Source organism: Neofelis nebulosa, chromosome 10, assembly GCF_028018385.1.
Source record: "Neofelis nebulosa isolate mNeoNeb1 chromosome 10, mNeoNeb1.pri, whole genome shotgun sequence".
NCBI classification, from domain to species: Eukaryota; Metazoa; Chordata; class Mammalia; order Carnivora; family Felidae; genus Neofelis; species Neofelis nebulosa.
The window spans coordinates 77,371,860-77,387,477 of record NC_080791.1 but is presented as its reverse complement, the minus strand read 5'-3'; the positions used below and the strand labels follow the sequence as shown (position 1 = coordinate 77,387,477).

General features: G+C 39.1%; 1 pseudogene; it reads left to right on the top strand.

Moving 5' to 3' along the window:
* The first annotated feature begins 8,274 nt into the window (after positions 1-8,274).
* LOC131488917 (U6 spliceosomal RNA) lies at positions 8,275-8,373 on the top strand (annotated as a pseudogene).
* Positions 8,374-15,618: the final 7,245 nt, after the last annotated feature.

The following is a 15,618-nucleotide window of genomic DNA, read 5'->3' as shown; positions in this document are numbered from 1 at the left end:
GCTATAGTACTAAATTTGGGGTGCTTTCACCCTGAATATATGATCTTATTTATTTCACATATCTATGTACTAGGCACCTTTGTACCATTTCTATTTTAGGCCTTTGCCTCTCCCTCTCTACTTTGGGGGCTCTGTACCCCCTCTCTATTTTGGGGTGCCTTTGCATTTCCCTAATCCTGGCACCTTTGTGTTTCCCTATTCTCGGGGTGTCTTTGCGCCCCCCCCCCATTCTTGGAATGCCAATCTGGTTTACCCAAACTCGGGTGTGAGCATTTTATGACTTTGTATTTCTTTATGCTTTGTAACCCGTTGGTGTAAGTCCAGGGGATTCCTAAGCTTATCCCCCACAAATTAGGAATTGGAAGAACAGAGATAAGCCTTGAAAACATTGGTCAGAATGTCTGTAGATCCTATTCTAGCCATCTTAAGGAATTTGTCACCCTGGTGGTTTTCATTTAATGAGTCACAATCAGTAAGCCATGACCTTGTGATAGGCACTGAGTTAGACTTCAGTAATACAGCAATGAATGCTTCTTTTAAGAAGCTTTGTATCTGTCGTATTAGTTGCCATTTTGAAATGATAATGTATGTGGGGGGGGGCTCTTGAGGAGAAAAACTGCTCCAATGATTGTGAAGTTTGGAAATTAATTGAATAATAGAAGTTTCTCTGGGACAGAACAAGAAGAGAAACCCAACAAACCCAAGTAAGTTTAGCAAACTCTCCAGACTGGGAGTTCAGAGGAAGAATGCAAAGCAGAAAGGTTCTTAGGTGGCTATAGTTCTCCAACCATTTGAGCATTTGAATTTCATCAGTAGGAGAGTTATGGGGAGCAGCCTTGTTTCTATTGAATCATGACAATTCCCCATGTGTGTCCATGTATATAAAGGGACAGGGGGATTAAGACCTTGTTTCCGAACTAATATTCATTAAATGCTGGTATGCAAAATGTTAATTAGTAATTCAAACAGAAAGACTTCAGTGCACAAATAACCTTGAAAAATGTCGTGTCCATGTATTATAGAGCTCCATGGAGACCTTACCATGCCAATGCATCTCATAAATCTCTAAGAAAAGTAAAATCCTGTTACTGTATATGGGGCCAGGGCTAGCCTAGAGTCAACCCGTGTTAGCATTAGAACCAGTGACCGACCAGTCACACATTTCCCACTGGAAATATTCAGGCAGAAAGAATTCTGCAAACATTTTAGTGAGGTCTTTATGTATGTCCTTACCATCTGGAGGAGTGTAATAGGATTGTCAATGCTGCCTTAAGCCCTCCAAATTCCCAGACTCATGCTTTGTATCATAATTTCTCTTCTTCTATCGTGAATCACACTTTGACACCCTATACTTATAAAATTCCATTTAGTTGCCATGATGTATTTGGGTAGCCATCAGCAAGTGGCTATTATGGGTTCAGCATATGCATGCATGAGCCTGTGTGTGTGTTCTCTTTTCAGAAGACAGATCAGCAACAAGTTCCTGCTATTGTCTGAGTAGTAAATGCCACAGCCCAAAGTCATTTATTGTATCCTAAATTGTTACTGGCATTAATAACTATGGAACTATGGCTGTATTTGTTGTGTCAGCCAGACATATTCCCGCTATTAACTTTTGGATAACAGCAGCAGCTTGTCTAATGAAAAATAATGACCTTAAAGCAAAGAACTCCAAATAATTTGATTCCACAGAGAAGCCAATAACAGAAAAGCAGGGCAAACTCTTCAAGTTCCCACATTTCCTGTAGCACTAGTTCTGAATGACTTTATTAACTGCGTCTCTATAGCAAGGTGGGAGATGTAAAAATTAGTATGAATATTTTTCCCCTTCACTCCTATGGTCTCCGAGGGTCAGAACAGTGAAATCGAAGTGGTTGATTGTAACATTCTTTTGGATAAATTAACCTAGTGTGTGATGCTTCAACTCAAAAATGGATCACAACATATGCAAATCTAATAAGCCAAAGAGTGTGGGTTGTTTTTTTTTTGTTTTGTTTTGTTTGGTTTTGTAAAGGAGGAGGGATTTCTCTGCTCCTCTTAGTAAGTTGTAAGGTTATAAGACATAGGAAACAATCAAATTCTCAGCCCAATAAAAGATTTTTTTTTCCTTTTTGCATATAGCTGTGCCAATTCTAAATGTGCAGTTGCAAAATCGCTCTTGGTTTATAAGGCACACCAGTTTGATTGTGTGGATTATAAAGTCATTTATTTATGTACCCATTTGTATACAGTCTTCATCGCTACGGCATCTGGGAGTCTGACATTACTTAAAAAACACAATTAAATTTGAATACCTCATACTGGAACCTTATTATAAACTTGTTGTTTCCCTCTCCTTAATTTCATCCCATTACTCCTAATTATAGTTTTCTATCATAAACAGTTCTTCAATTATTTCTCCCCTGGGGAATTTACAACCCAAGATGAAACCTTTCTTTCTTCCTCCCACCCCCATTTTAGTCTCCTGAAGAGTGGCAAAGGGGTCCATGCAGCCCACACTTGCTATTTCTAGAACATTTCTGTAACAGAGGCTCGTTAAAGAACAAAGGTCCTGCTCAGGCAAATGCAGTTTATTGGTAACTGAATGCAGGGTCAAAAATAGATGAAGGTGACAGTCGGCTTGGCCTTTAATTTTTGCTATAATCCAGTTAAAGTTGCTCATTTTCTTTAAAACCCTATTTCTTTATTTGTAAAATATGCATAAAAATTTGCTCTACCTATTTCATAGGGTATTTGGGCTAACCAATGCAGCAGAGTGTTTTTGGAATTTTTGTTTGTTTTTGTTTTTAATGTTTACCTATTTTTGAGAGAGAGGGAAACAGAGAGTGAGCGGGGGAGGGGAAGAGAGAGAAGGGGACACAGAATCCAAAGCAGGCTCCAGGCTCAGAGCTGTCAGCACAGAGCCTGACACGGATCTCGAACTCACGAACCATGAGAACATGACCTGAGCCGAAGTCGGGTGCTTAACTGACTCAGCCATCCGGGTGCCCCCAAAAGTGTGTTTTTAAACCATGGAGCCTTATTCAAATGTTAGGAAATAGTGCTACATAGCTAATGCTTATGAAGCTTTTTTGTGTGTGCCAGGTACTGTGCTAAGGAACGTATGTACATTCTTTTATTTTATCCCTGCAACAATTCTTGAGGTATTATTTTATTCCTATTTACAGATGAACAAAATGAGGCACAAAGTGCTAAAATAGTCTGCCCAAGGTAAAATAAACAAACAAACAAATAAATAAATAAACAAACAAATAAATAAATAAATAAATACTAAGAAGAAGCAGGGCCAGAATTCAAATAAGCTCTTTCTGATTCCATAATCTGACTCAAAGTAGCAGAATTGGAAAGCAGATTAAAGGTATTCAATCGTATTTTGGAGGCAGAGCCTCATGGGAGTCTGAAAGGTAGTCAGGGTAGGAATATTATCTACACTTGAGTAATGACAAATATAATGTTAAACCGAACCTTCAAGAGTGGGCTGGGTTTTAAACTATGGAATTTGTGTTATGATGATTAAGTATCAACCAGAGTGGCTTTAGGTGCCCAGATTAAACATTGTTTATGGGTGTACCTGTGAGGGTGTTTCTGGATGAGATTAGCATTTGAACTGGTGGATTGGGTAAAGTAGATTGCCCTCCCCAACATGGGTGATGGATGGGCCCTATCCTAAAAATTGAGGGTCTGAATAGAACAAAAAGAGTGGAGAAAGAGGGCTTTATCTCTTTTATTCCCCCCTGCCTTACCAATTGAACCAGGAAATCTATCTCCTTTTTTCCTGCCCTCCAAATGGAATTTATGTCATAATCTCTTCTGGTTCTCTGAGGCCTTCATACTCAGACTGAATTATACCACCATCTTTCCCAGGTCTCCAGTTTGCAGAGGCAGATCTTGGTACTTCTCATCCTCCATAATGGCATGAACCCAATTCTCATCTATCTAATCATCTCTCTCTCTCTCTCTCTCTAGATAGATCGATCGATCAATCAGTTGATCCTGGAGAATCTCACCATGGAGAATCCTATGCTGGTATAAATAGAATGAGCAGGGCTTCCACTGTGGGGACAGGTCAGGGATCTGTAAATGATTCCATTTTGCTAAAACACAGGCTACACAAGGGATTAATTGGGAAGTAAGGCAGGCTGGGCCTTATTAGAGAGTTTTGAAGACAGGTTAGAAATTCTGGATTTTTTTTAGTAAAATAAATTATCCATTTTAGGATTGATTTTCTCAAACTTAATATAAGAAGAGGAGATAGAAAAGAGGAATAGAAGGAAGAAGAGAAAGAAGAAAGGAAGGCTAGAAGGAGGATGGAGGAGTGGAAGGGGAAGAGGGGGTGGAGGAGGAGAATGAAAGCAACAGCAACAAGAAAAAAGACCTGGCATTTCCAGTGTCTCTTCAGAGACAGAATAGAGTTTTGACATCCACTCCCCTCCTGCTCCCTACCCACCAGCCCCCACACCCAGCACACAGTCCAGGTAAACTTGTGCCTATGCACCTAACCCTAGAGCCACGTCCTAAATACCTGACCTCCGTGCTGCTGTTTGCTTTGTGCTAAGTCTGGAGCCTCAGTTAGATGGCACTTTAGTTTGAGGCAAGTCATTACCTGGGCATGTTTACAATGTAATGGCAGCTCTTGCAATTTTGTTTAGAGGAGTCAAAAGGCTTTGTACAATGAAATACTGGGACTTTTAAGTTGCCCTTTTATGAATGAAGAAAACAGAAGCACTGTTTCTGGGCATCATAGAAGAGATTTGAAGACAGGCTTTCTGAGAGAGGGCAAAGCGAGGCCTCAGCAACATGGTGAGAAGCTATAGCCTCCAGAGTTTGGTGACTGCAAACTTTAGCCTCACAGAAGGCTGATGTTCACGTTTAAGGTGTTTTCTGATCAGTTCTGTAATTCTGCTTTACTTTCCCTCAATCTTCCATTAACTTTGCTTAGACCACTTATGTAGCTAATATGGAGAAAATGCAGTGGGGGAGAGGGGCACTATGCTTAAGTTTTGGAGCAAAGCAGACCGAATTGATATCTGGAGCAGCTTCGAATCTTGGCAGAGTATCAGGGTCCATCTGAGAGAGGTCACAACTGAGCTAGAAGCTGGACCAATCCTTGGGGTGGTAAATACTGCATCCTCCCTACTCTAGGAAATCTCAGGCACCTGGCAAAACATTGGACTTCTCAAATTTTATGAGATTGGGGGCTGGGCTTCTTTTATTTAGATACTAAAGCAAGGTGGTTTCAGAATGCTGGGGGATCCATTGATGCCTGGACAATGTAAATAACAGCTCTGAATGTCTACAGACTTCCCTTTCCATTGCTGTATTATTTATTTACTTTTCTAAAAATAAGGGGTTTAAATAGCTTCGTTTAGCATCAAGGGTGTCCTAACTGTTGACACTTGACTATTGATTATAGCACTTTTCTTCAAATTACTGTCAGCATCTCCCTCTGTACCAAAGTGTAGATTAGGCCCTGTGTTACTGGCTAAAGGCAGGAAGCATTCTGTTCTCACTTATTATTAGAAAATATTTTGACTTAAAACTATTCTAAGTATTTTTTTTTTACACTTTGCTGTTTTTCACATGTTATTTGGCAATTTTTATTAGAGATTTTCTCCTTGATAAGAATAATTCTATTGAACTAATAATTCATGACCACGAAACACATTTATGGTTTGGATACATTGCTATGCAATCTTAGTTGAACAGTAATATATGGGCGGAAAGCTGTCCTCTTTCCCTGGCTTGTTTGAGGCAAAGGCCCTGTCCCAAAGATGCCACACAGGAGATGATTAGCATAGATAGAAGCAATCTAGGAGCACCTGGGTGGCGCAGTCGGTTAAGCGTCCGACTTCAGCCAGGTCACGATCTTGCGGTCCGTGAGTTCGAGCCCCGCGTCAGGCTCTGGGCTGATGGCTCGGAGCCTGGAGCCTGTTTCCGATTCTGTGTCTCCCTCTCTCTCTCTGCCCCTCACCCGTTCATGCTCTGTCTCTCTCTGTCCCAAAAATAAAATAAAATACATTAAAAAAAAAAAAGAAAGAATCTAATTGCATACAAAACACAATTTTTACATGATTTATACCTTTTGAATGTCTTGTAGCTACTCTTCACATCTTTGTAAAAATATCTAATTATTTGGTAAGTGCAGGGTTCAAATAGTTACTGAGATTCATAGCAATTAGAATTAATTTGCTTTTTAGGAGGGCTTTTTTATCCTTGCAGTTTCCTGAAGATAAATCATTTGACCTCAGGCTCACAGAAAAAATAAGCCCAAGAGAAGTATTACTTGGAAATAGTACAGTCTCAGCAAATGCTGAGCCATGAAGACTGAGTTCACCAGAGGGGACCCAAAACCATATACATCAGCGGCTTGTTCAATGTGGTAATGACTGGCTGACACAGCCCAAGTAAGAACCTTTTTCTCTTGACTACCAGGCTAGGGATGTTTCTACAACATTCTACTCCTATATAGAAGGCATTGGAGTCAGCCAACATGCTTGGGCAATATGTGCCTAATTTTTCCTATATTTCTGTGAAGAGCAACCTCTATCTATCCTTCAAACTTTCCCTTACATGAATGGTTTTCCTGTCTTTTGTCTTTGTTACCACAGGAGTCTTTTTGTATTTTTAAGGTAGTTTCCTATTCAAGATCTTCTGATAGTCACCCAATGTCTACGAAGTAAAGTTTCCTAATTTCACTCTAGTAATCAGAGTTTTTTCCTAATAAAGTAGCAATTCACCCTTGTCTTCTTCTATTCATAAAAAAATAGCACTTCCCATTATGGAGCACTATTTAGTTTTAGACATTTTAACATCTACGATCTCATTAACTCAATGAAATAGGCAATATTGTTACTCTTACATTTATAGATAACATTGTAAAGCCAGAGAAGTTAAGTAACTGAACCAAGGTTACTTAGAAATCATCAGAAGTAGGATTCAAATTCAGGCTATCAGACCTGTGCAAAGGCTTAACCCCTGACTTGTGTTCCTTCTCGTCAACAGCGTATCCACCCTCCTCAAACCAGTCAGGATCCCTGATTCCCACTGTATACTTTGCTTATTCTCACATTGAAGCCTCTGCTCATCATCTACTACTCACCCAAATTGTCCCTCTTTATTGTCTCTCCAAGCCCTTCTTTAAAGGCCTGTATTAGTTTCCTAGTGCTATTGTAGCAAATGACCATGAATTTAATGCCTTACAACAGCAAACGTTTATTATTTTATAGTACTAGTAGTCAGAAGTCCGGAAATGGGTCTTATAAGACTAAAATCAAGGTGTCAGCAGGGCTGCGTTCCTTCTGGAGGCTCGAGGCAGAGTCGGTTCCTTGCCTTTTCCAGCTTTTGGAAGCTGCTTGCACTTCTTGACTGGCTGCATCTCCCACTCCTGCTTCCATCCCTACACCTCCTCTGACTCTGATCCTCCTGCCTACCTACCCTTCTCTCTCTTGTAAAGACCCTTGTTAATATAGTGGCTTCACCCAGATAATCCAGAACAATCTTCCCACTTCAAGATCCTTAAATCACAACCCAAAGTCCATTTTGTCATGTGAGGTAGATTCACAGATTCCAGAGATTGAGACCAGCAACTTTGTGGGATCTTAATTCTGTCTACCACAAAGACCAATTCCAATATCATCCCAACCCTCAGGTTTCCTAAAAGCCTCCATCAGCAATCTATTCCATTCTGTATCTTATAGAATATCCTTGTATCTTCTCAGCTTTGAAAAATTTTGCTTTCCACTCAGTTATATGATTTTGGAAATTGGATTCCATTTTTTGTGGGCTCTTGGTGTCTCAGCTACAACCTTAGAGATTACCCAGGCCAGGGGTAACAACAAATTGGTCTCATCTCAAATGTCTCATCTATGCAGCTAGTAGCTTCAGCTCAAGGTTCTGTGTTGGGAGGATTTTGAGGTTCCTTTTGTTTTCAAAACAAAGAAGGCTATGATCAAATAGAATGTTTTCCATGAAGGCAAGAAATGAAAATGGTAGCTTGGGGGCCACATGCTTGCCACTTCTGCTCTTCTCCCCTATTTCTCCAGCTTCAAGATGAGGAAAAGCAGTTGGAAAATGGGGCAATCAGCTTTTACAGAGGGCTTACTATGGGTCTGGCACTATTCTGGTATATTCGTACTGTTCTGGTATATTACCTAAACTTACCTTCTTTGACCCTCATAATAACCTTATAAAATAGAAGTGGAAATTAGGGTTTAAAAGTTTAAAAAAACATTGAAAGAACTTGGGACAAAAATAGAGATCTGTTGTGCTCACTTTGGCAGCACCTATGCCAAATGCTAAAATTGGAACGACACAGAGATTGGCACGGCCCCTGCACAAGGATGACATGAAAATTCATGAAGCTTCCATGTTTGTGACAAACAAAAAACCCAGACTCTTGACTATGAAGAGCAAACTAATGGTTACCAGAAGGGAGGTGTGCGGAGGGATGGGAGAAACGGGTAAAGGGGATGGTACACTTACCATGATGAGCATTGTATGTTGTACAGGATTGTTGAATCACTACATTGTACACCTGAAACAAATATAGCACTGTATGTTAATGATACTTTAATTTAAAAAAAGAGATCTATCTAATTGCAAATCCAATTTTGTTCACTATAATAAACTTGGGATTTAAATGATTTACACAAGGCCAAGTAAAACTAGAAACAAAACTGGGATTAGAATTATGGTAAGTACATTTCCCCCAAAAAACAGGACACAGTGATGGGCACATGGCCACAATGCTGAATACTTAAAACTGGGGCTTTTATAATAAATCTAAAGGTTTACAGTTAACCGCAACCAATTATCAACACATACAGCAGAGTTCTTTTGTTTGACTACATTCAATGATCATAGGACATTATTCATTTTCTCCGAGTGAAAACCTGGCTGGTTTTTTGGCATTGAGATTTTCCTTTCTTTTACTTACCCTGGAGTATTTGTCTTTGGTTTTCTTTAATAATTTCCTGTAAATCAGACCTTCCTGTTTCCCTTTTCCCTGTCTTTATTCATCTGAATTGCTAAACATGCTCTGGAAACTGGAGTTCTGACAGAGATGTCAAGAACCAGCTATTCCAGCTCTCTGCCCAAGGGCCCCTGTGCTAAACAAACATTTGCCTCGAGCCAAGAACCCTTTGCTAAGGTGCCCTCATTGATGAGACTCCCTGCAGTCAGGTCAAAATCAGTTTCCAAGCAATGGATCCTGTCACTGTCTTGCTCAAAATGCTCCAGGGCTCCCCATCTCTTTCTAGGAAAAAGTCACATTCTTATTCTTGGCTACAGGGCTTTCCTTGTTTTACACAGGCTATTGTACCACTAAGTTCATCCCCTCCTCCTCTCTCCACCCCCTCTGTCAGCCCACTCAGCATCCTCCTGCCAGCTGCTTTGCTGCTCTCAATCCTCTTATCTGGCTCCCAGGTTTTTGTCATGCCCTGAATTCTATCTCCTGGGTTGGACTCCTCTCCTGCCATGCCTAACATATCTGCTTAAGTCATTTTTTAAAATGCAAATCTGACCATGTCATTTTCCTGCTCACATTCCTCTAGTGGCTTCCTTTCATCCAGGTCAGTGGTTCTGAAACCTAACTGATAGCAGGGTTGTAGAGATGCAGCTCTGAGTCTCACCACCCACTCCATCCCCCAGCCAAGATTCCAATTCAGAAGGTCTGGGATGAGGCCAATAATAATACCTTCCAAAGTCCCCTACTCATTCTGATGATGAATCAGGTCTTCAGAGTATACCCACATCCCTTACCAACACATAATGCGCCCTCTGGTTTGGTCCCATTCAGGTTCACACTTCATCACAATCTACACTAAACCCTAACCCCATCCCCACCCCACCTCCAACCCCTAGGACTGCTAGATTTGGGCTACTCTGACTTGTTTCCTGCACAATAACATGCTCTTTGCGATCTCCATGATTTTATACATGACATCCTATTCTCTAAATGAAGAAAAGGTTAACTCTGAAAGATGACTTCCAAATCCAGCTCAGGCATTAAGTTCTTGAGGAATTCCCTACTAACCCTCAGACTGAGTCGATAGCTCCCTCCTGTGTATTACTTCTGATTACTGTATTTTGCTTATTTCCTATACAGTGCTCTATTTTATGAAACAGACAATGTATTTGTTTTATGCATTAACAAGCTTCTTGTATTTCAGCCAAACTTACCATTGTGCTAGAGTTATAGTTCCTTTTATGTATATATAACTTAGAAAATGTTTTTATTCCTACAATATCGTATATGATCCTTACAACAATTTCTTTTGAGATGAGAGAAATGATATTCACAGAAGCTGGCTTGCCCCATATCACATAGAAAAATGATGAGAATTCAGCTTTCTTACTCCAATGATGTGATATATGATGTACCATATAACATCTCAAGATGTACATCTTATGGTGTACTTTTCAAATTACTAGAAGAGTCACATAGGAAGTGCCATATATAGGACATTAAAGCTCTATTAAGCAATGTAATAAAGTATCCCATAAAAAGGAAAAATTATATTTTTATCAATAATTGTATCTATTAAAAAGAAAACAAACTGATCTGTTAGTTAGAAACTAAAAATGAAAACATAAGCCTCCCAACCTCCCACCATTGCCTCTTTTTCATTTTGATCCTGAGGATGATTAGAATGTCCTAATTTCTATTTTGGTAAGTAGGTTTTCAGCAGGGTTCCCCTGAGGTCTAGCAAGCTGAGATAGATATAAGGGAAGCTGCATCCAGAAAGTGTTAGACACCAAGGAATTGATCTAAATTCTCTTTTTCACAGCCATTCTTCAGTTTATTCAAAAACTCTTAGAGATCTAATCTATTAATAAAATTTCATGACTTCCTTTTTTTAAATACTGACTGGTATTTTCAAAACCAGAAGCAAGTGAGCTTAGGTATAATTCTTTAGGGTATTCCCTGAAAGTTCCATTTGATAGCATTTCCTTATTTCAAATCTAAAGATTCAGACTTTGACTTTCAGAAGAATATAACTGTTGGCATCATAGGAAAAAGCTACATGGGTCCCAGGCATATTAGAAATTAATTTTAGGAATTGATAACATCCCATAAATGGGGATGAAGAAAACCTACTGTTCCTCTGATGCTTTACTATTAAGGCATCTCTTAGAAACCATAGACTTCATCATGAAAGGACCCATGATGAAATGGCCCCTCATCATGTATCAGTTAAGATTCTTTTGTCCTCATCAACAATAATCCTCTTCCAAATGCGAGAAAACAATAAAGAAATGTATCATCTCATAATTGGAATACGAGAATTAGTGTGGGGCTCCAAAATGGTGTCATCAGTGGATCAGCAGGATATTAAAGATCCATATTCTTTCTACATTTTTAGTCTTCCTTCTTTGGCAGGTTTCCTCCTCAGCCTGTATAGCAAGATGGCTTCGGCACTTATAGAAATATATTCAGAGAAAACAACATGTAGGTGAAGGAGAAGGATAGTCTCTTCCTGTGACTTTCTTTTGGGAGTGGGAAGACTGTCCTCAGACTAACTCCCACCTCAGTGACTTTCCTTCATGCTTCACTGGTCATAAATGTGTCACATGAACATCTTTATCCATAGACCAATTACTGTCAAGGTATAATGAGCGTTGGGAGTTAATCACAATAGCCATCAGATGCCATATTTTACAGTTTTTCTCTGAACCAGAGTAGCACAACTCTGTACTCAAAGCAAGATGGAACAGATTAAAGAAGGAACAAGCCTAGCCTAGAACTAAAAGTAGATAAATAGAGTCTCTAGGTGTATGGCCATCAAAAATCATGGTAGACCCAAAATAATGTCATGGTATCTTCCAAATATAGATTGAGTCAAAGTGAGGGAAATGCATAAATCCACCTTGAACATGGGCATTTGCTTCCTGAAACATGTCCCTTTCTTAGCAGCATCATGTAAAGCCAATGTTTTTATTTTTTAATTAATTAATTTTTAAATTTATATCCCAGTTAGTTAGCATACAGTACAACAATGATTTTAGGAGTAGATTCCTTAATGCCCCTTACCCATTTAGCCCATCGCCCTCCCACAACCCCTCCAGTAACCCTCTGTTTGTTCTCCATATTTAAGAGCCCCTTATGTTTTGTCCCTCTTCCTGTTGTATTATTTTTGCTTCCCTTCCCCTATGTTCATATGTTTTGTTTCTTAAATTCTTCATATGAGTGAAGTCATATGATATTTGTCTTTCTCTAACTAATTTCATTTACCATAATACCCTCTAGTTCCATGCACTTAGTTCAAATGACAAGATTTCATTCTTTCTGATTGCCAAGTAATACTCCATTGTATACATATGTGCCACATCTTCTTTATCCATTCATCCATTGCTGCACATTTGGGCTCTTTCCATACTTTGGCTATTGTTGATAATGCTGCTATAAACATGGGGTGCATGTACCCCTTCAAAACAGCATACCTGTATCCCTTGGATAAATATCTAGTAGTGCAATTGCTGGGTCATAAGGTAGTTCTATTTTTAACTTTTTGAGGAACCTCCATACTGTTTTCCAGAGTAGCTGCACCAGTTTGCATTCCCACCAGCAGTGAAAAAGAGATCCTCTTTCTCCACATCCTCGCCAACATCTGTTGTTGCCTGAGTTGTTCATGTTAGCCATTCTGACAGGTATGAGGTGGTATCTCATTGTGGTTTTGATTTGTATTTCCCTGATGATGAGTGATGTTGAGTATTTTTTCATGTGTTGGTTGGCCATCTGGATGTCTTCTTTGGCGAAGTATCTTTGCATGTCTGTTGCATATTTCTTCACTAGATTGTTTGTTTTTTGGGTGTTGAGTTTGGTAAGTTCTCTATAGATTTTGGATACTAACCTTCTATCTGATATGTCATTTGCAAATATCTTCCCCCATTCTGTTGGTTGCCTTTTAGTTTTGCTGATTGTTTCCTTCTCTGTGCAGAAGCTCTTTATTTTGATGAGGTCCCAATGGTTCATTTTTGCTTTTGTTTCCCTTGCCTCCGGAGATGTGTTGAGTAAGAAGTTGCTGCAACCAAGGTTAAAGAGGTTTTTGCCTGCTTTCTCCTCGAGGATTTTGATGGTCTTACATTTAGGTCTTTCATCCATTTTGAGTTCATTTTTGTGTGTGGTGTAAGAAAGCAGTCCAGGTTCATTTTTCTGCTTGTCACGCTCCAGTTTCCCCACCACCACTTGCTGAAGAGACTGTCTTTTTTCTATTGGATATTCTTTCCTGCTTTATCAAAGATTCGTTGGCCATACGTTTGTGGGTCCATTTCTGGGTTCTCTATTCCATTCCATTGATCTGAGTGTCTGTTCTTGTGCCAGTACCGTACTGTCTTGATGATTACAGCTTTGTAACACAGCTTAAAGTTGGGATTGTGATGCCTCCAGCTTTGGTTTTCTTTTTCAAGATTGATTTGGCTATTTGGGTTCTTTTCTGATTCCATACAAATTTTAGGATTGTTTGTTCTAGCTCTGTGAAGAATGCTGGTGTTATTTTGATAGAGATCACATTGAATATGTAGATTGCTTTGGGTAGTTTTGGCATTTTAACAATATTTTTTCCTCCTATCCAGGAACATGGAATATTTTTCCTTTTTGTATGTGTGTGTCTTCTTCGATGTCTTTCGTAAGTTTTCTGTAGTTATCAGTATATAGATTTTTCACCTCTTTGGTTATATTTATTCCTAGGTATTTTATGGTTTTTTGTGCAACTGTAAATGGGATCGATTCCTTGATTTCTCTTTCTGTCGCTTCATTGTTGTTGTATAGGAATGCAACCAATTTCTGTGTGTTGATTTTATATCTTGCAACTTTGCTGAATTCATGAATCAATTCTAGCAGTTTTTTGGTAGAATCTTTTTGGTTTTCCATGTAGAGTATCATGCCATCTGCAAAGAATGAAAGTTTGACCTCCTACTGGCCAATTTGGATGACTTATATTTCTTTGTGTTGTCTGATTGCTGAGGCTAAGACTTCCAATACTATGTTGAATAACAGTGGCAGGAGTGGACATCCCTGTCTTGTTCTTGACCTTACGGGGAAAGCTCTGTTTTTCCCCATTGAGGATGATATTAGCATTGAGACTTTCATATATGGCTTTTATGATCTCGAGGTATGCTCCTTCTATCCCTACTTTCTTGAGGGTTTTTATCAAGAAAGGATGCTGTATTTTGTCAAATGCTTTCTCTGCATCTATTGAGAGGATCATGGGGTTCTTGTCCTTGCTTTTGTTGATGTGATGAATCACATTGATTGTTTTGTGGATATGAACCAGCCCTGCATCCCAGTATAAATCCCACTTGGTCATGGTGAATAAGTTTTTAATGTATTGTTGGATCTGGTTGCTAATATCTTGTTGAGGACTTTTGCATCCATGTTCATCAGGAAGACTGGTCTATAGTTCTCCTTTTTTGTGGGGTCTTTGTCTGGTTTTGGAGTCCAGGTAATACTGGCTTCATAGAAAGAATTTGGAAGTTTGTCTTCCATTTCTATTTTTTGGAACAGCTTCAAGAGAATAGGTTTTAACCCATCTTTAAATGTTTGGTAGAATTCTCCTGGGAAACCATCTGGCCCTGGGCTCTTGTTTTTTGGGAGATTTTTGATTACTAATTTGATTTCCTTACTGGTTATGGGTCTGTTCAAATTTTTCTACTTCTTCCTGTTTCAGTTTTGGTAGTGTATATGTTTCTAGGAATTTGTCCATTTCTTCCATATTGCCCATTTTATTGGCGTATAATTGCTCATAATATTCTCTTATTATTGTTTTTATTTCTGCTGCATAGGTTGTGATCTCTCCTCTTTCATTCTTGATTTTATTTATTTATTTATTTATTTATTTATTTATTTGGGTCCTTTCCTTTTTCTTTTTGATCAAACTGGTTAGGGGTTTATCAATTTTGTTAATTCTTTCATAGAGCCAGCTTATGGTTTCTTTGAGCTGTTCTACTGTTTTGTTTTGTTTTGTTTTGTTTTTTGGTTTAGATACCATTGATTTCTTCTCTAATCTTTATTATTTCCTGTCTTTTGCTGGTTTGGGGATGCATTTGCTGTGCTTTTTCCAGCTCCTTAAGGTGTAAAGTTAAGTTGTGTATCTGAGATCTTTCTTCCTTCTTTAGGAAGGCCTGGATAGCTATATACCTCCCTCTTATGACCGCCTTTGCTGCATCCCAGAGGTTTTGGGCTGTGATGTTATCATTTTTATTGGCTTCCATTTACTTTTTAATCTCCTCTTTAGCTTCTTCAGTAGCCCATTCATTCTTTAGTAGGATGTTCTTTAGTCTCCAAGTATTTGTTACCTTTCCACATTTTTTTTCTTGTGGTTGATTTCAAGTTTCATAGCATTGTGGTCTGAAAATATGCACGGTATGATCTTGATCTTTTTGTACCTGTTGAGGGCTGATGTGTGTCCCAGTATGTGATCTATTCTGGAGAATGTTCCATGTGCACTGGAGAAGAATGTGTATTCTGCTGCTTTAGGATGAAGTGTTCTGAATATATGTTAGGTCTGGCTCCATTCTCCACTAGATGGTGCTGCTTAGCTTACTGGGGTGGATTATTGTGGCCCCTGTAGGTGTGTATGCACATGCATGGGAGGAGTGAAAGTGGTGTCACCCAGCTAC